The sequence below is a fragment of the Rutidosis leptorrhynchoides genome, chromosome 4 (assembly GCF_046630445.1).
Source record: "Rutidosis leptorrhynchoides isolate AG116_Rl617_1_P2 chromosome 4, CSIRO_AGI_Rlap_v1, whole genome shotgun sequence".
Taxonomy (NCBI): Eukaryota; Viridiplantae; Streptophyta; class Magnoliopsida; order Asterales; family Asteraceae; genus Rutidosis; species Rutidosis leptorrhynchoides.
The window spans coordinates 58,255,311-58,281,329 of record NC_092336.1 but is presented as its reverse complement, the minus strand read 5'-3'; positions in this window follow the sequence as shown (position 1 = coordinate 58,281,329).

Sequence of the window (26,019 nt, the reverse complement as noted above, 5' to 3'; positions counted from 1 at the left end):
ATATATATATATATATGATTTCGATACATAACTATTACTATATGTATATTGTTAAAATGTATAAATATTAAATATATAATGTATATTATATAAATATGAGATATTACATAACTAATAATATAAATGTAATTACAAGTTAAAATATAATTATTATACTAATATTGTTACTATTACCTTCAATGTTAAAATAAATATTAAAATTAATACTAGTATCAGTATTATGAATATTATTATATATAGATATAAAATTTGATACATTTAAGTTGTTATATTATTATTACATTCATAATTATTATTAATATCAATACTAGTACTATAAATATTAATAAAGATTATAATATGAAATTGGATACACTGAATTTTTATAGTACCATTATTATTAATTTTATTGTGAACATTGTTAATATCATTATTATTATAACTAATAGTGAAATTATAATGTTAATTATTATGATTAGTATTATTATTTTTGATATTATTATCATTATTATTTCTATCATTATTATTGTTTCATTAATATTAGGTATTAATATTTGTATAATTAATTTTATTATGTTTCATTATATATACAATACATACATACACACACACACACACACACACACACACATATATATATATATATATATATATATATATATATATATATATATATATATATATATATATATATATATATATATATACATATATATATTAATATTAATATATTGTTATTATTAATATATTTATTAATCATTAATATTAATATTAATTATATAATCTATAAAAAAAATTAATTAAGAACAGGTACCAAATATTGTTTCAAGTCACGATCCAACTATTAGATTTTTGTCTCTGTCTCTAAAGTAGATTACAGATCGAATAAAATCACCAAAAAATAACAAATTCAGTTAGGGATCGATTTCAGAGTCATTTTTTTTTTATTTCCTATCTGCTTTAATTCCTTTTGAACTGCTCGAATTGATTCCTGTCTGTTATTGTTATACGTCGATTTCCATCAACTCTACAGGACAAATTTCGAACAAGTATTATCACACTATATATATTCTCTGCTGTTAATTGAGAAAAAAACCGAAAAAAATCAAAGATAACCCAATTACGCCTCTGTTCTTGGTTCACTTTGGCAAAAGCTCGAGTTTGAATCCTTCTTCAAAATGTATTAAAGCTGTTTTGTTAGGATCGTGTTAAACAAACTTTCTGTAAAATTTCTATTGTTAATTTGTCATATTGAGTTCGAATTTGAAGGCCAAACCTTTATTTTCAAAAGTCAAACAATATGTTCATGATAAAATTCGAATTACTTGTTATAATTCAAGTTAAATTAATGATCTCATTAGTTTTTATAAACGATTTAACACCTAATCCATGTTGAATGTATTGGCTAAAAGTGTCTAAATTCCAAAATCACAATTTAAATTTTTTCTGCTTCGCGAACAGCTACAGCTGACCTTTTGATTTTTATTTTTTTTGATTTTTTTGTTTTGTTTAATTGATCAAGTGTATCCATTATAGGTCGTTATAATTAAGTTCAAGTCCTAAATATAAATTGTAATTCACAATTATGAATTTGGTGGATTTGGACAGATTGAATTAAGAAGATGAAGGAAATAGAAACTAAACTAATACGGGTTATAGTTGAAATGGTTGGGTATAATTACAGAAAACACGAAATGGTGGAGTGGTTTATGGTGTTAACGGGTTAGCATGAGGTCCAAGTTCGAGCCCGGTTCGTTGCATTTTTTTTTTGGGGAAAAACTCTAAAGGCGGTAAATATTTCTATTATTATTATTATTATTATTATTATTATTATTATTATTATTATTATTATTATTATTATTATTATTATTATTATTATTATTTTTTATTATTATTATTAATATTAATTTTATCATTTTTATTATAAATATAAGTATTATTACTATTAATTGTTGTTGATATTATAATAACTACTAATATAAGTAGTAATTATCATTTATTATTATTATTATGATTATTAGTTACGATTGTGGTTATTGTTATTATTATTATTATTATTATCAAAGGAATCAATATTATCAAAACAATCATTTTTTTAACAGATAAATATTTCGTATATAAAAATATACTTATTACATATATACTATAATCATATTAATATTTCATACAACTATATATCAAACCTATTAACATTTTTACATATAAATACGTACATATAACAAACTAATGATTTTTGAATATAATACTGATGTGCGTAGAGGTGTATACAAAATAGTTATATTTTTACTACAAAATACTATTAAATACGATACAATTTTACACAAGTTATTTATTTATTTATAGAGTGGATATATACCTAAACCTTGCTACAACACTTATAGGTAGTGTACATAATCGTACAATAGTGTAGTTTTTAGTAAGTCCGGTTCGTCCACATGGAACTCGCCAAACTTAACGCTATATTTTTAAAACTATATTTGTATAAATATAAATATATATATAAGTAGTATTATTATTATAAAAGGGGGTTTTTACCGTTTAATGACCGGTTTGTCGATTTTAAAACTTTAGTCGCAGTTAAAACCTAATGTAAAATATTAAATATATAAAAGACTTAATTTAAAGCGTAAAGTAAATAACGATAATGAAATTGCGATAAATAAAAGTACGATAATTAAAATGACAATAAATTAAAGTGCGATAATTAAAAGTGCAATTAAATATGAAATAAAAGAATTATGCTTATTTAAACTTCCGTAATCAAGATGTTCGACGTGTTGTTTTTAGTTTAGTACCATGGGTTAATTGTCCTTTGTCCTGGATTATTTGATATGTCTATACGGTTTTTTTATCCATAATAGTCCATCAGTCATAAATATAAAGTGCGAGAGTCTTCGTCAAATTATCCTTATACCCGAAATCAAATATTCCAACTAATTGGGGATTCGAATTGTAACAAGGTCTTAATACTTTGTTTAATGAATACACCAGGTTATCGACTGCGTGTAATCCAAGGTTTTATTACTTTGTTAACAATTACACCAATTACCCTTGAATGTAATACACCCCTGTTTCAACTAGTCCATTAACTATTAATCCAGTTCCGTGTCCGGTAAAATGAACAATTATTGGTATTTATAGATATCTTGCCCACCGTACCCGATTAAGCGTATGTGGTTATTTATAGATACGTCAAATTATAACCTTTATATTAAATTAACAAGGTATCGTTAAGTTAATATAAAACCCATTAATAGCCCATAGTCTAATTTCCACAAGTGTCGTTCTTTTATCCAAACCCCAATTATGGTCCAAAGCCCAATTACCCAATTTTAATATTTAGCCCAACATCACGATTACTTCGGCATTAAATAAGCATAATAATAACTTAGCTACGAGACATTAATTTAAAAAGGTTGAACATAACTTATAATGATTAATAATAGCGTAGCGTTCACGGACAGAATTTCGACTTACACCCTTACAACATTCGCTAACATACCCTTATTATTAAAATTAAAATTAAAATTAAAATTATATATATATATATATATATATATATATATATATATATATATATATATATATATATATATATATATATTACGTGAGATAGAGAGATAGATGGTGTTTTTGTTCGATCACCAAACTGCGAATTTATAGGGGTATGGCCAGAAAAAGTGACCCATGCGATCGCATAGAAATTGCACTTCCAGGCCATGCGATCGCATGGCCTGCTTTTCCAGCTCACATGATTTTGTTTACTTCTTGCCGACGGTTTAATAAATAAATATAATATATAAATAATTTTAAGAATTATTTAAATATTATATTATATTTACGTGCATAGTTGACTTGTAATTTTGTTCCGTTGCGTCGCGCGTTGAGAGTTGACTCTGAACCCGGTTCCGGATTTTCGAACGCCTTTTCGTACAATTTAATATCTTGTATTTTGCGTTTTGCGGCTCGTACTCTTGTAACTTTTAGACGTTTCTCATCATTAATTTGAACCACTTTGATTGTATTTTGTACTTTTGAGCTTTTTGGTCGTTTGCGTCTTTAATTCGTCGAATCTGTCTTTTGTCTTCACCTTTTATTATTTAAACAAATATCACTTGTAAATAGAACAATTGCAACTAAAAGCTTGTCTTTCTTGAGGGATAATGCTATGAAATATATGTTCGTTTTTAACATTATCAAATATTCCCACACTTGAGCGTTGCTTGTCCTCAAGCAATATAGTCTTGAAATAAAAATACTAGAATCACTTCTTTATTCTTCACACTTTATACATCAGTGATTTTTATACGGCGGTATGAACAATGGTATTAACGATGCGGTTTACAGTCCCACATGACTATGAAAATTTAGATCCTTTAGGAAATTGGATCTTTATGAAAACATTTGATCTTTTGAAAATTCAATCTAGCTTTTACCCTAGATAAGATTTCCGAAATAACCCTTCACCGGTGTTTGCAAAATGTTTTTGTGGGTTTGTTGGGTTTCAGATTTGAAAATTTTAGCTCAAAAATTGCGGTTTTGTGTGACCCACTTGCTAACCTTGTATTGGGAAAGCAACACGTCCAGTTTACTTGCTCCGTATATTACCTTTCGCTAAACTACCGTCCGGTTGTAAAGGAAAGCGTTGAACAAGCAACTGTTAAGGCAATGTCCCGTGACATGCTTTTGTTCATGGTCTAAAATGTGTCGGATGCAATTACTATCCTTTGTAGGAGCAATAGTAAAGATCACCCTATAATTTTTCGGTCTGGCACAAGGTCCTGTCTTCGACCATGCTATGCAACCACCGTTCTTACGGTTGACACCCGATTTGGTTTAGGTGACCTAATGAATTCCAGGTGAATTCCTAGGATTTTACGTTCAATGGTAATGAACGCATTAAAAATGGGTTTTCAGAAAACAAATTGGTTTGTAGTTTTGATTAAAATATTTTCTCGTTCAAGCTCGAGTTTAGATATCATCGAATTCCATGAGTTTGAATTCTCAATCTTTAAAAGTCAATCTCAAGGATTGAGTAATATCAGTCTTAAAGGCTGATTTTTGATCTTTTAAGGAGATTATCCTTTCTGGGGATCTGATTCATTAGTCTTATCAAGCTAATTTGCACGGCGCCCTCTCCATTTTACGAGACAGATCCTCTCATGGTTAGGATAAGTCTGACCACTTGGCGACCCTGTTTGATGCTGAGGTCCGTTTATTTCCTCCTGATTTTAGAGATGACTTTTCTAGATTTTTCGTCAACCTACAGCTGGTCTGGACGACAACTTCATGACCTAAATCAAGAAGCGCGTGTCTTTTTCGGAAGACTTTACTTCCTTTTAATGATGAAATTGATTCATCTTGTAGATCCATCTTTCTTTCAAATATATTATAAGAAATTGGGTAAAACTGATAAAATTGTCCAAAACAAAAGTATCTTCAGTTATTTGTACAATAATATGTGATATATGTTTTAAATAACTTGATAAATTTTTCCCACACTTGGCTTTTATTTTCCTTTCTTTGCCTTTTTATTGTCCTCTATTCCATTTTAAATGAATTCTAACATTTTGGGTTGTTTCTCAATTTATGTCCTTTCCGAGGTAACAATAATTTCGGTGTTAACACCTAGTTTTATCGTTCATAAATATGTATAAACATGATTTTGAATTCATTTATTTGAAAATTTTGAAAAATTTTACTAGAATTGGGTAGTCAGTATATAAGACTAGGGCTGTTCTTTATTATCAGAGAGCACTAGATTCTAATACAACTACTGCGTTACTAGTATTTTTAATGATAACCAAGTGTATAAGTTAAAATTTTAAAATGCAAAAGAATTTAATCCCTTCCCACACTTAAGATCTTGCAATGCCCTCATTTGCAAGAAATCAGTAACAAATTAAATTATTGAGGGTGATTAGCGTAGAAAAATGATTAAATTTTACCAAAGTTTCCAAACATATTGGCGTTTGTTTGCTGAATGATAAATGGTGCACATCATTTGTTCATTCCGTCTTGTTGTTACATCACATTTATTTTTCGTTTTGTCGTGAAAATTAGTAGCTTTTGCTGAACTTAATGCCAGTCTTTGAAAATGCGTTGTTTTACCCTGTTGTGTATATGAAATAAAATACATACAATACAAATATAAACATGCATGGTAATTTGAAATGAGACTTAAAATCCCACTTTCAAATCAAATATAAAACATTAGTACAACATAATAAAAATATTAAACAATACATTAATGTATCACAATATCATATGTTTAAACATAAATAAATAGAAATAATAAAAAGATAAAAATCAAAGAAATCACCAACGGGAACTAAATCAATCTGGATGGGGTTCCAGTTCATGTCGTCGTTCGGGTTCCATGGTTGGTGATAAGTGTACTGGTAGGCCTGGTTAGGGTCGTAGAGAGTAAATGGTGGTCTCATCTCGGGTTGGTGTGGAGGATAGTAAGCGGGTCGGGTCGGTACATAGTGATCCTGAGGTGATAGCCGACTCATGATCTGACGCTGATGATAGTCCCATCTATCATGCTATCGTTGCCTGGAATGCTCGTAATCATTCCGGGCTTGCCACAGCTCTAACTGACTAAATCTATCTTCGTTTGTCATTTCTACCTCATCTATACGCTGGTAGACGTCAGTCATAGCCTCCCTAATGACATCCCTAATGTCATCTGCTTCCTCCATTTCCTCATCTGAACCTCTCTCTACCTGTGGATGATTACCATCATAGGGTACTGCCTGATTTTGTCTGCTCTTTAATACCTTAGCACCCTGATAGACCCTCAATCCTAAAGGCTCAACCTGTTCTCTACATAACAAAAGTGGACCCCCTTGTTCCCTATCTACACCCAAATACTCTCCAATGAGAGTAACAAAAATACCTCCTCCTATTACTCTCCCTTCCTGTATTCCTTCCACCATCTTAGACAAATAAAAACCAACACAGTAAGGGATATTAACAAAGCCTCTTGGGTCTCGAATACACTTTAGGTAAAATAAATCATGTAAGGTCATTTTCTCCTTGTTGTGACCTCTCTGTGTAATCGAGTTAGCCAGAAATCTATGAATTATACGAAGTTCGGCTTTGTTAATATGTAAGTAGGTGTGTGCTCCTGCCCGCCCAAAAACATTATAATCTGACATACGCCTCCAGATGGCGTTAGCATCAAAATTCCTATCTACCCTTTCACCATGATAAATCAAGTTTGTACAATCGGGTAATAGAAATTCAGCGGGCGTATATATCTGTAATGCCTTGGCCATGTCCAGCATGGACATCCTGTACATCCTACGGCCAAGTATAAATCTAAGAAAACTTCTATCATCTAACCTATCTACATCCTCATTTAACGCTATAGTACTCATAAGCTCAACGTATCATTCCTTATATACAGGCCTACGAATGGTGAATAATCGTTCCCAATCGGGAAAAGAAGAGCTGCCATACCTTTAGATCAGATGGAGTCTAACTCGGTTAGCTAGTTGGACCCTTTCCAAAGGCTCCCAATCGATTACCCTTGGTACTTCTACATTTTTCGATACCAGTTTGAATTTGTTACTTTGATATGATGGGTAATCTCTCCAACTTCGATCAAATCTCAGATTTGGATGCAACTGTTCTTCATGAATTGTTGTGTGTTGTGCTATTGGATGCATCGGAAATACTATGTAGGCATCAACATATTCTTGTTGCGGATCATAATAAGGTACGTGTTGATTATGTTGTTGTTGTTGTTCCTATTGTTGCTCCTGTTCAGGTTCATATTGCATTTCTGGTTCAGGTTCTGGAGCAGGTTGTCTAGATGATGATGATGCACCATCAGTATTAGTAAATCTATGCAAAACACATTAAAAACAAATTTTGTGCATCCAAATATGCATTAGTGTTAGCAAAATAACAACTTGAAACAATTACAATAACATGTTTAATCAAAATTAAACTTATATACATTTTCACAATTTTAACAATTCTACACTTTTTCAAATAAGCATATATGAAAATGTTTACAAAGTTCATAAGCATTCAACTCAAATAACATGTTAAAACAACCATTACTAGCAATTAAACAAGTTTCAAATGGCATTTACATTAATTTAATCAAGTTCATGAATTTTATACCTAAAAAGTCCACTTTAATTCTCAAAAATCATGTTTAGGATCAAAGTTTGGATCATTTAGCTACCTAAACATGTTACACTACTTAATTTAGCAATAATTCATGACAAAAATCGGCCATAACCTGTTTATATCAAAAAGCCCCAAATTGCTCAAGAACACAAACCCTAGATTCCTAAAATTTTTGAAGTTTTTGGCTTCAAATCATATTAAATAGCATCAATCTAGGTTATACATGCATAATATACTAACAATTTAACTCTAATTACACTAGAAATTAACAAAATCAAATTAGGTAAAATATAGCTCAAGAACACTAAAAATCAAATTTAAAGAGGTTTAGGGGTGAAATTGTTACCCTTCTTGATAAACTTCTTATCAAATTCATGATTAGAGCGGATTATAGCAAGAAATTTGGTTGAATTTGGTGAAAAAAATGGCGATTTTTGGGTGATTTTATGGATGTGTTCGTATGTGTGTGTGTGTGGAATGGGACAGAGAGCAGCTCGTTGGGATTTTTGATCCTGACCAGAATTTGGGCCTCATGCGATCGCATGAGGTTGAAGGCCAAACCCCATGCGATCGCATGGGGGTCTGTTTTTTTTTATATAAAAACCTTATACTTTTTAAAACAAATAATTAATTTTATTTAAAATTTTGTTTCTTTTTAGGAGTGAGGGTGTATCGGATCGTTGTCCTAGTCCGTCCCTCAACAAAATTTTAAAATTTGTCACTTTTTAAGCGTCGTTTTAAAAGCAAAGATTTTTGGGTTTTTTTTAATGTTTTTGGCATACTTTAATTTAATAAGATTAAAAATAATGATAATAAAAGTTCTCGTCCCTCTCTTGGGTAAAGCAATTTCGGTTCAACGACCTAGTTTTCAACTCACGATGAATTTTGAAAATCATATTTTTAACTTAGTGAAATAAAGTAAATTTTTGTTTTTAAATTCACACCAAACTAAAATTTAAAATGCATAAAATTAAAAATTAAAAATTCACACCAAACTTTATATTATATTTTTGTTTTCATACATACAAACTTATATTAAAATTATTAATTTTTTAAATATTTACAAACTTAATTATATTGATTTTAAAAAGTTTACAATAATAATTTAATATTAATTTTAAAAACAAAGTAAAAATAAAATTAAAAATCTTTTTGGTCTTTTATCCCACTTTAATCAATCAAATATTATCAAAAATGCACGCCCCTCTTTTCGGTAAAGTAATTTCGGTTCAACGACCTAGTTTTACTCCTGACGAATTTCTAAAATATTTTGGGTTGATTGATTAAAGATATTTATACCTTAAGAATAAACGGTAAATTTCGCAGTGATGTAATAAATTTTTGTATGATATCAATAATTTCGGTTACGCATACCTAATTTATTGAATACCAATTTAATACTTTATAGCAAAGATTCAGCGTTTATTATCAAAAGGTTAAAAGCAATAAAATAAAAATAAAAATAAAAACTGTACATACGTACCTGTGAGAAAGAATTCTCAGAGACCTACTTTAGCCGACTCATAGGAGAGTCGTGTGATTTAGTTTTCCATAGCTACATAAGCATAACCTCGAATCTTCAATATCTTTTCTTCTAAACATATAAACGGTCCTTCTCTGCATAGAGTAACAAATTCGGTATTTGAATATGTTTGATTATTTGAACATTTACCTTCGTGTGACCATTTTCCGCATTTATAACATCTTTCAAGGTGTCGTGCTCTTCTTTTTGTTGCGAATTTTGATTTTTCTTTTCCAAAATGTATTTTATGATGACCTTTCCTGAGTTCTTTTCTTACTCCGTCCATTTTATCTCTTATGAATGATACCAGTTCACTCGAAAGTGTGTCATTATTACGTTTAGTAATCATAGCATGTAGCATTAGACCATGGTTCAGATCAAAGGAATTCTTCATCTCGTAAAACCTAAAAAAAATAAAAATTCAGAATGGGGGGAGATGACTAGTTCTTTAGGGTCTGCTAGGGAAAGACCATTCGGATTCCATTCTCGGAAACTACACGAAAACAAAATATCTAACTCTTAACAGAAATATATATTACCCTAAAAAGATTCGAACCTTCCCACACTTAGTTAGATTTGGTGTCGAAATTGTGATTAACTTCGTTTTCAATTGGACTATCAACAACTTGTATATCTTTGACTTTTACTTCAAGCCAATTGTTGATTTCCTCTGTAACTTTCACAAATTCAACTAACATTGCCTTTTCTTTAGGCGACAAATTGGATACTAATCGGTTATATAACTTAAAGTTCCCCTTAATCCTAGCATCTTGAATCCGTTTATAAAGTTTCTTCTTTGAACTGTTAAAAACGGGTTCATCTAATTTTGTATCATCAACGGGGTTCTTTGTTATCGGATCATCATTAAGTGTTTCTTCATCTTCCCCACACTTATGCGTTTTTATTGGTTTAACAGTTTTGGTTGGTAGAGATCTAAACTTTCGGTTCACAAAGGTGATCGATTTATCACCATCCCTAAGTGTCATTCTACCTTCTCTTACATCAATGAACGCCTCGGTGGTTGCTAAAAATGGGCGACCTAAAATTAGAGGAATATCAAGGTTTTCCTCCATATTAATAACTATGAAGTTTGCAACAAAGGTCAAATTTCCCACGTTAACAAGTAAATTATTTGCTATTCCAACCGGGTGTTTAATGGTTAGGTCAAATGATTGAACACCTATTTTGGTTGGTTTTAATTTACCCATACCTAATCTTTTGTATAAGGAAAGAGGCATAATATTTGCACTTGCTCCTAAATCTGTGAGTCCATTATATATAGCACCATCATTAAGCAAGCAAGAAATGATAAATTCACCCGGGTCTCCTACTTTAGTAAGTCGAGTTGGTTTGTTAACCTTTTTCGGGTGTTCTTTTCTTGGTTCTTTCACTTCTACTTGAACTTCTTGTTCACATTTTTCTTCATTTCTTGGAATGGGAGGTTTGTATAAGAATTCTTCTTCATCACTCCAATTTGAAGCTTCCCCGTCTTCCAATTTTGGTTTTTCATATGTTGTTGATAACATATTTATGTTTTCATTATGAGGGTTTTCTTAGGTAGTGAAATTATGATTGACTTCATTGTCAACTTCCATCGGACCATGTATGTAATGTTTAACTCTGTGACCATTAACTTTAAATTCAATCCCATTTGAATTTATTAACTCTATTGTTCCGTATGGGAAAACTCTTTTGACTATGAATGGTCCAGACCATCTTGATTTCAATTTTCCAGGAAATAGCTTGAATCGTGAATTAAAAAGAAGAACTTTATCTCCTTCCTTAAATTCTTTTGAACTACTGATTCTTTTATCATGCCATTTCTTCGTTCTTTCCTTATAGATTAACGAATTTTCATATGCTTCATGTCTTAATTCTTCTAATTCGTCTATTTGACTTAATCGTAGACGTCCAGCTTCATGTAAATCAAGATTACATGTCTTCAAAGCCCAAAATGCTTTGTGTTTAATTTCTACTGTAAGGTGACATGCTTTTCCGTAAACGAGTTTAAAAGGTGTGGTTCCAATTGGAGTTTTGTAGGCTGTTCTAAAAGCCCAGAGTGCATCCTCCAATTTCATGGACCATTCCTTCGGATTTGATCCTACGGTTTTCTCTAGAATACGTTTTAAGGCTCGGTTGGTATTTTCAACTTGTCCACTTGTTTGTGGATGATAAGTGGTTGAGATTTTATGAGTTACTCCATATCTTTTGAGAACTTTCTCAAGTTGATTATTACAGAAATGAGTACCCCGATCACTTATTAAAGCTTTCGGTGTTCCAAACCTTGCAAAAAGTCGTTTTAAAAAGTTGACTACAACTCGTGCATCGTTAGTTGTAAGAGCTTGTGCTTCAGCCCATTTAGATACATAATCAATGGCAACGAGAATGTAGAGATTATTATGAGATTTTGAAAATGGACCCATAAAGTCGATACCCCAAATGTCAAATACTTCACATACTTGAAAGACATTTTGTGGCATTTCATCACGTTGACTTATTTTTCCGGCCCTTTGACAAGCATCACAGGATTTGCAAAGAAGGTGTGCGTCTTTGAAAATTGCAGGCCAATAGAATCCAGCGTCGTAAACTTTTCTTGCTGTGAGTTGAGGCCCATAATGCCCTCCTGTTGGTCCCGTGTGACAATAGTTTAATATTTGACTAGCTTCATCCCCGAATACACAACGACGTATTATTCCATCGGGACAACTTTTAAACAAATGTGGATCTTCCCAGAAATAGTGTTTTATATCACTAAAGAATTTATTTCGTTTTTGGTACGACAATCCTTTTTCAAGGTATCCACATACTAAGTAGTTTGCATAGTCTGCAAACCATGGAATTTCATTATAATCTATCTTCAAAAGATATTCATCAGGGAAGTTGTCTTGTATAGCCGATTCATTTAGAACTTCTAATTCGTGATTTTCAAGACGAGAAAGATGATCAGCTGCGAGATTTTCTGCTCCCTTTTTATCTCAGATTTCAATATCGAACTCTTGTAAGAGTAAGATCCAAAGGATTAATCTTGGTTTAGCATCTTGTTTTGAAAATAGGTATCTAAGAGCAGAATGGTCAGTATAGACCACCGTTTTAGCTAGAACGAGATATGAACGAAATTTATCAAAATCAAAAACAATGGCAAGGAGTTATTTTTCAGTAGTTGTGTAATTCGTTTGTGCTCCTTGTAACGTCTTAGTAGCATAATATATAGGTTGAAATCGTTTTTCAATCCTTTGTCCTAAAACGACTCCCATTGCAAAATCACTTGCATCGCACATGAGTTCAAACGGTAGATTTCAATTTGGAGTTTTCATGATCGGCGCATTAGTGAGTTTTTCTTTAAGAATATTAAAAGATTTGATGCATTCATCTGAAAAGATGAATGGAGCATCCTTTTCTAGGAGTTTATTCATAGGAGTGGCAATTTTAGAAAAATCTTTTATGAAACGTCGGTAAAAACCGGCATGCCCTAGAAAACTCCTTACTCCTCTAACATTGGTGGGATGTGAAAGTTTAGCAATTACATCTACTTTAGCTCTATCCTCTTCAATTCCTTCCTTTGAAATTTTATGACCAAGAACGATGCCTTCTTTAACCATGAAATGGCATTTCTCCCAATTAAGAACTAGATTTGATTGTTCGCATCTAATAAGCATTCATTCAAGATTGACTAGACATGATTTAAATGTATAACCGAAGACTGAAAAGTCATCCATGAAAACTTCCATGCATTCTTCTATCATGTCGTGAATAAGCTCATTTTTGGTACACATTGAATAAGCTCATTTTTGGTACACTAGATTTGATTGTTCGCATCTAATAAGCATCCTGTTACAGTCCTAGTAGGAATAAGCTCATTTTTCTCATTTGTGATGACAGTCATGCCACCCTTCTTTAGTACACATTGAACTGGGCTTACCCATGGACTATCAGAAATTGGATAAATTAAACCTGCATCTAGCAGTTTAATAATTTCCTTCTTAACAACATCTTGCATATTAGGATTTAGTCTTCATTGGCGTTGCACATATGTTTTATGACCTTCTTCCATAAGGATTTTATGTGTGCAATACGAAGGACTTATTCCTTTAATATCATGAATCTTCCATGCAATAGCTGGTTTATGAGCTTTTAGCACAGAAATGAGTTTAGATTTTTCATTTTCCTTAAGAGAAGACGATATTATTACAGGTAATTCAGATTCACCATGTAAATAAGCATATTCCAAATGGTTTGGAAGTGGCTTTAACTCTAATGTCGGTGGTTCTTCTATCGATGATTTATATCGATATATGTCTTCTTCTTTTAGCATTTGAATTTCTTCTATTGCTGGGTCATATCTATTAGCCATAAGTGTAGCTAACATTTCAGCTTCATCAATTGGTTCAGTTCCTTCTCCTAAAGAACATTCTCCTGTTCCTTGTAATTCTGGAAATTCTTCTAACAATTCTGCATGTGAATCTATACATGTATCATCTGCAGATTGCGGTTGTTGCATTGCTCTATCAACAGAAAAGGTAACACTCTCGTCCTCTATACTTAGGGTCAGTTTCTTACCAAACACGTCTATTATTGCTTTAGACGTGTTTAAGAATGGTCTTCCTAATATGAGAGGAACTCGAGAGTCTTCTTCCATGTCCAGAATAACAAAATCTACTGGAAATACTAAAGTACCAACTTTAACTAGCATGTTCTCCATTATCCCTCTAGGATATTTTACTGATCGATCGGCTAGTTGTATGCTTATTCGTGTTGATTTCAATTCTCCAAGGTCTAGTTTAGCGTATAGTGAATATGGCATTAAATTTATACTAGCACCTAAATCTGCCAATGCTTCTATTGAACTAAGACTACCCAGAAAATATGAAATCGTGAAACTTCCTGGATCTGATAATTTTTCTGGTATCTTATTCAATAGTACTGCAGAACAATTAGCATTCATAGTAACAGCTGAGAGTTCTTCCATTTTCTTTCTATTTGTGATTAGATCTTTCAAGAATTTAGCATATCTAGGCATTCCAGAAATCATGTCAATGAAAGACTGGCATTATTTGTATGTATGTATATTGTCAATTGTACACAACAGGGTAAAACAATACATTTTCAAAGACTGGCATTAAGTTCAGCAAAAGCTACTAATTTTGACGACAAAACGAAAAACAAATGTGATGTAACAACAAGAGGGAATGAACAAATGATGTGCACCATTTATCATTCAACAAACAAACGCCAATATATTTGGAAACTTTGGTAAAATTTAATCGTTTTTCTACGCTAATCACCCTCAATAATTTAAAATGTTACTGATTTCTTGCAAATGAGGGCATTGCAAGATCTTAAGTGTGGGAAGGGGTTAAATTCTTTCGGATTTTTAATTTTTTTTTTTTTACTTATACACTTGGTTACCATTAAAAATACTAGTAACGCAGTAGTTGTATTAGAATCTAGTACTCTCTGATAATAAAGAACAGCCCTAGTCTTATATACTGACTACCCAATTCTAGTAAAAATTTTCAAATAAATGAATTCAAAATCATGTTTATACATATTTATGAACCATACAACTAGGTGTTAATACCGAAATTATTGTTACCTCGGAAACGACATAAATTGAGAAACTAACCAAAATGTTAGAATTCATTTAAAATGGAATAGAGGACAATAAAAAAGGCAAAGAAAGAAAAATAAAAGCCAAGTGTGGAAAAAATTTACCAAGTTATCTAAAACATATATCACATATTTTTGTACAAATAAGTGAGGATACTTTTGTTTTGGACAATTTTATCAGTTTTATCCAATTTCTTATAATATATTTGAAAGAAAAGATGGATCTACATGATGAATCAATTCCATTATTAAAAGGAAGTAAAGTCTTTCGAAAAAGACACGCGCTTCTTGATTTAGGTCATGAAGTTGTCGTCTTGACCAGCTGTAGGTTGACGAAAAATCTAGAAAAATCATCTCTAAAATCAGCAGGAAATCCACGGACCTCAGCATCAAACAGGGTCGCCAAGTGGTCAAACTTATCCTAACCATGAGAGGATCTGTCTCGTAAAATGGGGAGGACGCCGTGCAAATTAGCTTGATAAGACTAATGAATCAGATCCCCAGAAAGGATAATCTCCTTAAAAGATCAAAAATCAGCTTTTAAGACTGATATTACTCAATCCTAGAGATTGACTTTTAAAGATTGAGAATTACAAACTCATGGAATTCAATGATATCTAAACTCGAGCTTGAACGAGAAAATATTTTGATCAAAATTACAAACCGATTTGTTTTCTGAAAACCCATTTTTAATGCGTTCATTACCATTGAATGTAAAATCCTAGGAATTCACCTGGAATTCATTAGGTCACCTGAACCAAATCGGGTGTCAACCGTAAGAACAGTGGTTGCATAGCATGGTCGAAGACAGGACCTTGTGCCAGACCGAAAAACTATAGGATGATCTTTACTATTGCTACTACAAAGGATAGTAATTGCATCCGACACGATATAGACCATAATTAAAAGCATGTCAGGGAACATTGCCTTAACAGTTGCTTGTTCAACGCTTTCCTTTACAACCGGACGGTAGTTTACCGAAAGGTAATATACGGAGCAAGTATACTGGACGTGTTGCTTTCCCAATACAAGGTTAGCAAGTGGGTGACACAAAACCATAAGTTTTGAGCTAAAATTTTCAAATCTGAAACCCACCAAACCTACAAAAACAATTTCGCAAACACCGGTGAAGGGTTATTCCGGAAAAATTATCTAGGGTAAAAGCTAGATTGAATTTTCAAAAGATCAAATATTTTCATAAAGATCCAATTTTCTTAAGGATCTAAATTTTTATAGTCATGTGGGACTGTAAACCACATTGTTACTACCATTGTTCATACCGTCGTATAGAAATCACTGATGTACAAAGTGTGAAGAATAAAGAAGTGATTCTAGTATTTTTATTTCAAAACTATATTGCTTGAGGATAAGCAACGCTTAAGTGTGGGAATATTTGATAATGCTAAAAACGAACATATATTTCATAGCATTATCCCTCAAGAAAGACAAGCTTTTAGTTGCAATTGTTCTATTTACAAGTGATATTCGTTTAAATAATAAAAGGTGAAGACAAAAGACAGATTCGCCGAATTGAAGACGCAAACAACCAAAAAGCTCAAAAGTACAAAGTACAATCAAAGTGGTTCAAATTATTGGTGAGAAACGTCTCAAAATTACAAGAGTACGAGCCGCAAAATGCAAAATACAAGATATTAAATTGTACGCAAGGACGTTCGAAAATCTGGAACCGGGACCAGAGTCAACTCTCAACGCTCGACGCAACAGACTAAAAATTACAAGTCAACTATGCACATGAATATAATATAATATATAATTAATTCTTAAAATTATTTATAGATTATATTATTATTTAAAAACCGTCGGCAAGAAGCAAACAACAACATGTGAACTCTCCCAGCTAGCCATGCGATCGCATGGCCAGGAAGAAGGAAAACCATGTGATCGCATGGCTCCTGTAGCAGGCCACACTCCTATAAATTTCGCGTGTTTTGGCCAGTTTTCAATCATCTTTTTCTTTATCTATCTCTCACTCGTATATATATATATATATATATATATATATATATATATATATATATATATATATATATATATATATATATAATATAATTTTAATTTTAATTTTAATTTTAATAATAAGGGTATGTTAGCGAATGTTGTAAGGGTGTAAGTCGAAATTCTGTCCGTGTAACGCTACGCTATTTTTAATCATTGTAAGTTATGTTCAACCTTTTTAAATTAATGTCTCATAGCTAAGTTATTATTATGCTTATTTAATACTGAAGTAATCGTGATGTTGGGCTAAATATTAAAATTGGGTAATTGAACTTTGTACCATAATTGGGGTTTGGACAAAAGAACGGCACTTGTGGAAATTAGACTATGGGCTATTAATGGGCTTTATATTAACTAAATGATACCTCGTTGATTTAATATATAGACTTATAATTTGACGTATTTATATATAACCACATACGCTTGACTGGGTACGGTGGGCGGGATATCTATAAATACCAATAATTGTTCATTTAACCGGACACGGAACTGGATTAATAGTTAATAGACTTGTTGAAACAGGGGTGGATTACATTCAAGGGTAATTGGTGTAATTGTTAACAAAGTAGTAAAACCTTGGACTACACGCAGTCGATAACCTGGTGTATTCATTAAACAAAGTATTAAGACCTTGTTACAATTCGAATCCCCAATTAGTTGGAATATTTTATTTCGGGAATAAGAATAATTTGACGAAGACTTCCGCATTTTATGATTATGACTGATGGACTATTATGGACAAAACCGTATGGATATATCAAATAATCCAGGACAAAGGACAATTAACCCAAGGGAATAAACTAAAATCAACACGTCAAACATCATGATTACGGAAGTTTAAATAAGCATAATTTCTTTATTTCATATTTAATTGCACTTTTAATTATCGCACTTTTATTTACTGTCATTGTATTTAATTGCACTTTTAATTATCGCACTCTTTAATTATCGCAATTTTATTTTATCACACTTTTATTTATCGCAATTTCATTATCGTTATTTAATTTACGCTTTAATTTAAGTTATATTTATTTTTAATATTTTACATTAGGTTTTAACTGCGACTAAAGTTTTAAAACCGACAAACCGGTCATTAAACGGTAAAAACCCCCTTTTATAATAATAATACTACTTATATATTTATATATTTACAAATATAGTTTAAAAAAATATAGCGTTAAACTTGGCGAGTTCCCTGTGAACGAACCGGACTTACTAAAAACTACACTACTGTACGATTAGGTGCACTGCCTATTGAAACAACCCATCCCGTATTTCATACGATAATTTTTTTTTAAATAATACACATTTACGCGCCAATTAAATATGTAAACCATTCCACACGTTTCATTAAAACATACAACAAGTTTAGTGTTTACAAAAGGCACAAAGGCCATTAACGAATGTGATACAAGTTTGACCAATACAAAAATGATAGTTTTAAACCAAACAACACATCGAGAATGGTTTGGGACTAAACTACCCAAAAAACTAGGCCAACTTCCAAAAGCTCCTACATAACATCATCAAGGGACACCTAGTGCCCAACAACCCCCTTGCCCTTGTCCACACCTGCATCTAAAAAGATAAACAACGAGAGGGGTAAGCTAATGCTTAGTGAGTGCAACAATTATACGTTTACATATACAACCTACTTACTTGCAATCACTTGCACATTTACCGCATACATGCTAGCAATATAAATAATCATACCATCCCAAGTATATTACCAAACCTTCCACCATACGAGCTAGCATAACAATAGCATATAGTTTAAACAATATAATATGCTACAATCCACACACAACCATGGTTAACCAATCGAATGAGGGAACGGTGTTTAAAGACCGTTGGAGTTCATAACAACCATTAGTGCACTTAACACCTCATACACTAACCCCACGGGTGGCATCTTAACACTTCGATACTTCACCCCAAGTGGCATCTTACCACCTCGATGCTTCACCCATCTATTCTACAGAGTGGTGCCTTAACACCTCGACACTTCATGTAACGACCCGCACTTTTCCGATCGTTCTATACTTATGAGATTAATATTTACATAAATTAAACCTTACCAACATGATAAGCAATCCAAATTGTTGAGACTTATGTTTTTGAAAAGAGTTTTACACAACGTTTGACCGTCTAGTTTGACCGATGATATCACGAACTATACAATATATGATAATTATACATACATATTTAACATGATCTAAGGATGTTTTAATATCTCATTTTGTATTAATAACAAAAAGTCATAAGTATATTTTGAAACTACTAACTTAAGTTTTCAAAACAATAACCTACGTAACGTTATTTGACATAAATACTGATGATTTATAATGTTTATACATATATCGTATAAGTAATGTATTTAATCATTTTTAAAGGGCTTTTATACATAAAACAATATAAGTATATTTACAAAAGATAGTTATATTTGAATTCTCGTTCCGTTTCCTCAATAATCCTATACGTATATCTAGGGTACTATACACAGCTTCTAGAAGTATTTACTATTGGTATATACCAATAGAAATCTTCAATTATTGGAATAATATGTCATTCATGACATAATAAATTTTAACTTATCTTAGATATTTTCACTAAAAACCAAATTTTCAAGCCTATAAATAAGCACCATTTCTAACTCATTTTTACACATTCATTTTCCAAATTTTACTTCCAATTTTCACACACACTTGCAAGAACTCTCTCAACTTTTATTTTACTACTTCTTTCCAGCAACTTTACATTTTAAACTTGAGGTAAAAACTCTACTTCAACTCTTTTTCAATTCATATATTTATAGCTATATATATAAGAGTTTATAAACTAGAACATAGTTTGAATGATTTCAAACTTGTTCGCAAACTAAATAGATCCTTCTAACTTAACTTTTAAAATACTTCAAGACCTGTAACATATCTTAATTATATGCTAACTTAACAAGGTATAACTTGGTTTTTCAAAGAACACCTTAAAAACTGTTTTTACGACGTCGGAGTGCCACCGGGGGCTGTTTTGGGTTGGATAATTAAAAACCATCTTAAACTTTGAATTGGAGGTTTATTTTCTGGAAAAATGATTTTTACTATGAATATGATAACACATAAAAATTTCATGATTTAACTCAAAGTATAAGTATTTTTAGAAAAATAATCATTTAAGGTTGTTTACATGATGGAAAATGATTAACTTCATAAGTTTCACTAAAGTTTGACCTATGCCGTGTGATTTTGAATACAAACTAAGGTATTTACAGTTCATAGTCTTAAAGAGGGACTCGATCCAAGGAGATGGCAAGTTGAATCAACGAAAACGGAGTTGTAACGAAGAAACTATGACCGAAACAAAATCGGATATCCAATACTAGTTTAGCCACGAAAATAATTGGGAAAAAATTAAATAAATCACATCTTTTTAAGTTAACATGATATTTTATATATATGTACTTATAATTCAATTTTATATGGTTCAGGATCACCCGTAAACAACACGAGAAGATTAATCATAAGATCCCATGATTGTACGCAACACGTCATTTGACAACACCGGTACTTTATGTACGCAACACGTCATTTGACAACACCGGTACCATGGGTCAAGATTAATCTCGACCAATACATATACGATGGGGTTTTATTTATTTCGTTGGGGGTTTTATTTATTTCATTGCGGGTATATTAAACATCTAAAAATGAACCATTAAAATTGAATTACTAACAACGAACTGCTAACTACGGACTAAGGAATTATTTAAAGTATTAAAAGTATAACAAGTGTATATATGTGACGTTTGTTTAAAAAGAAAAGGTATTGATATATTATATATGGATAGGTTCGTGATATCAACCGGAGACCAAGTCAAATTATATATATCTTCAAGACAACAGTGAGTATATAGTCCCACTTTTAAACTCTAAATATTTCGGGATGAGAATACATGTATTTTATGTTTTACGTTATGGACACAAGTAACTGAAAAATATATTCTACGTTGAGTTGTACCACTGGCATATTTCCCTGTAGCTTGGTAACTGTTATTTACAGCGGTATTGTAAACGCGAATCCTGTTGATAGATCTATCGGGCCTGACAACCCCAACCGGACTGGACGACCAGTATTCAACGGTTGCACAGTACTTCGTTTCGTGACTACACTTGGTACGGTGTAGTAAGATTTCATAATAAAGGGAATATGCGACGTGATTAAATGTTAAGTATGGTTACCAAGTGCTCAACCACTTAGAATATTTTTATTAAACTGTTTATATACGAAATCTTGTGGTCTATATATATATATATTGCTGCCGGCATTAAACCTATATCTCACCAACTTTATGTTGACCTTTTAAAACATGTCTATTCTCAGGTGATTACTAAAGCTTCCGCTGCATTATGTTGAATTTGAGCAGGATCTTGCGTACGCATATTTGTGTCAAAAAATAAAACTGCATACCCAAGGATTTGTGTTGTAAAATATGCTCGAAATCGTGTTGTTATCATTATATGTAAAGTTTGTAAGTCGAAGATTATCGCTAAACGATAATCATCTTTTTATTGTCTAAAGCTTGTAACAAAAATAATGGTTATGGTTTGTAATGTATAATATATGCAGTTTCTCTTTTAAAAATGTCGCATATAGAGGTCAATACCTCGCAATGAAATCATACGTTATCTAACACGTTCTTATGGTTAACGACGGGTTATGACATGTGGTATCAGAGCGGTGGTCTTAGCGAACCAGGTTTGCATTAGTGTGTCTAACCGATAAGTCGTTAGGATACATTAGTAAGTCTGGACTTTGACCGGGTTTGATTTAAAAACCATTGCTTATCATTGTTGGTTAAAATTTATATGTAAATATTATGTAGTACTAATGGGTTAGTTGTTGTATGATAGATGTCGGGCTCAAAACTTGTTATCACATTCAGCGACTCCGAACCAGAATCTTCAGATGGTGTTCCAGTCATTAACCTATCCGATGACGAAAATAATATCTTTGGGGAAGACTCACAAATTCCGGATGAACCAACTATAGAGAACCCGGAAAGTGAACCCGAGGAGGAAAGTGAACCCGAGGAGGAAAGTGAACCCGAGGAGGAAAGTGAACCCGAGGAGGAAAGTGAACCCGAGGAGGAAAGTGAACCCGAGGAAGAAATACAGGAAATTACAAAAGACGAGTTCGAACTAGGAAAGAAACGAAAGGCTAATGAATTAGAAAATTCAAATCCTGAGTTTAATAAGGATGATGTGGCACCAACTCCACTAGACACTACCACCCCTATTCCCGCTATTCCTATTCGTTCTATCCCGGCATCCAGTTCTTCAGCCCCACAGCCAAAATATAGGCAGACAGCTAGGATAAGCGTTAGGCCATTCCTTGAACCTAAACGTCCTAGAAAATAGACCAAACGATGCGCTGCCGTATTAAACCATGGGATCATATAATGTTTTGTATAATATTATTAGTGTGGTTTGCTTAATGTTCGATATAAGATAAGCATATGTAAAATAGTGAAGTGTGAAATGCAATAATTTTCCATGGTTAAGTATTATTTAGATGGTAGTAATTGATTCTGTACTAAGCTATTAAGTATGGACATTAACGGGTAGGTACTACCCTAGATATAATTATAAAACGCTAATAAGAAGAAAAGGCTTTTATAATAATACCTGGTTCATATTATTAATAAGCTATAATGTACTGTAAATATACACTACATCTATAATATTCCATGTGAATAATTATTTTCTTTCATTAGGAAATGGCGCGATTGAATCGAATGACGGAACAAGAAATCCAGGAACTCATCAATCAGCGAGTGAACGACAGAATGTTATGGGTCGAGGCTGCAAGAGGTGCTGCAGTTAACCCAAATCCTCGTGTGGGGTGCACTTACAAAACTTTTCAAGCTTGCAAGCCCTCATCATTCAGTGGAACAGAAGGACCAATCGGTTTAACCCGGTGGATAGAAAAGATGGAGACTGTGTTTAAAATAAGTGGTTGTGTTGAAAAGGACATGACCAAGTATGCATCGTGCACTTTACAAGATAGTGCACTCACGTGGTGGAAAAATTATGTGAAGGCTGTAGGAGGAGATGTAGCTTATGATACTCCTTGGGAAGAATTCAAAACAATGTTAATCAACGAGTATTGTCCAAGGAACGAGGTTAGGAAGTTGGAAGATGAATTACGAAGTCTGAAGGTTATTGGTACTGAAATCACCAACTACAATCAGCGATTCATGGAATTAGTTTTGCTATGTCCTGAATTGGTTCCAACCGAAGAACGGAAGATTGAAATGTACAAAGATGGTTTGCCCAAAAAGGTCAAGGCAAACGTTACAGCATCGAAACCTAAGACAATTCATGAAGCTATAACCATGGCAAACGAGCTAATGGATCAGGTCATCATGGATAAGAAAGCATCCAATACTGATGTGAAGGTATCAGGTAACAAAAGAAAGTGGAATGGAAATTATGATCGAGGTAACCAACAACAATCTTTTAAGAAACAAGAAACCATGCAAGGTGCAGGTAGTGGTTCAAGCTTTGGTTACAAAGGACAAAATCCTTTATGCAACCGATGCCACAAACATCACTCTGGCTACTGTAATGTGGTATGCAACAAATGTAATCGAAAGGGTCATCTTGCTGAAGATTGTAGGGCTCTCGTTACAAATACAAATGGTACCAAGACTCCTGCCACCAATGCAAATAGAACTGCTTTGGCTACCATTACTTGTTTTGGGTGTGGAAAACAAGGTCACTATAAGAGCCAGTGCCCGAATCCAGAGAATAATATTGGACCTGCACGTGGGAGAGCATTTGTTATTAATGCTAGAGAGGCATGTGAAGACCCGGAGCTTGTTACGGGTACGTTTACCATTAATAACTTATCCGCATCTATTATATTTGATACTAGTGCCGATAGAAGTTACGTGAGTAGAGGCTTTTACGCTAAATTGAATTGTTCATCATTACCTCTAGATGCTAAGTACATGATTGAGTTAGCTAATGGTAAACTAATTAAAGCCGATAAAATTTGCCGTGATTGTAAAATAAATTTAGCCGGAGAAACATTTAAAATTGACTTAATACCCGTAGAATTAGGAAGTTTTGATGTAATAGTCGGCATGGACTGGATGTCCAAAATAGGAGTTGAAGTTGTGTGCGCCAAGAAGGCAATTCGCATTCCTCGTAAGGATAAAACGCCAGTAATGATTTATGGAGAGAAGGGTAACTCAAAGCTAAAACTCATTAGTTATTTGAAAGCTCAAAAGTGCTTGAAGAAAGGGTGCTATGCTATCTTAGCACATGTTAATAAAGTCGAAACAAAGGAAAAAGAGAAGTGCATCAACGACGTGCCTGTGGCAAGAGATTTTCCTGAAGTTTTTCCGGAAAAGTTGCCGGGATTACCTCCATTTAGATCTGTAGAATTTCAAATAGATTTAGTACCAGGAGCTGCACCAGTGGCTCGTGCTCCATATAGACTTGCACCGTCCGAGTTAAAAGAACTTCAGAGTCAGTTAAAAGAATTACTGGATCATGGATTCATACGACCAAGTACTTCACCGTGGGGAGCTCCGATTCTATTTGTTAAAAAGAAAGATGGATCTTTTAGGATGTGTATAGATTATCGTGAATTAAATAAGTTAACTATCAAGAATCGGTATCCACTACCGAGAATTGACGACTTATTTGATCAACTCCAAGGATCATGTGTGTACTCAAAAATTGACTTAAGGTCGGGCTATCATCAATTACGTGTCAAAGAAGAGGACATTCCGAAAACTGCTTTTCGGACACGTTATGGTCATTACGAATTTTTGGTCATGCCGTTTGGATTGACGAATGCGCCAGCTGTATTCATGGACCTCATGAATCGAGTTTGTAGTCCGTATTTAGATAAGTTTGTTATCGTTTTCATTGATGACATTCTTATCTATTCCAAGAGTGAGCAAGAGCATGAGCAGCATTTAAGGTTGATATTAGAGTTGTTGAGAAAAGAACAGCTATACGCTAAATTTTCTAAGTGTGCTTTCTGGTTGAAAGAAGTGCAATTTATTGGCCACGTTGTTAGTAGCAAAGGAATTCAGGTTGATCCAGCAAAAATTGAAGCCATTGAAAAATGGGAGACTCCTAAAACACCAATGCAGATACGCCAATTTTTGGGTTTAGCCGGTTATTATAGAAGGTTTATTCAAGATTTTTCCCGAATAGCTAAGCCGTTGACAGCATTAACGCAAAAAGGGAAGAAATACGAATGGACCTCGGAGCAGGAGAACGCATTTCAATTACTGAAGAAGAAGTTAACTACGGCGCCTATTTTATCGTTACCTGAAGGGAACGATGATTTTGAAATATATTGTGACGCTTCGCGACAAGGTTTTGGTTGTGTTCTTATGCAACGAAAGAAAGTTATTGCATACGCATCCCGACAATTAAAGATTCACGAGCGGAATTATACGACGCATGATCTAGAACTGGGAGCAGTCGTGTTTGCATTGAAGATATGGAGACACTACTTGTATGGGGTTAAATGCACTGTGTTTACTGATCATAAAAGCCTTCAACATATTTTCGATCAAAAACAGCTGAACATGAGGCAACGTAGGTGGGTTGAGTTAATAAATGACTATGATTGTGAAATTCGTTATCATCCCGGGAAAGCGAACGTGGTGGCCGACGCTCTAAGCAGAAAGGAACGAGAACCAATTCGAGTACGAGCGATGAACA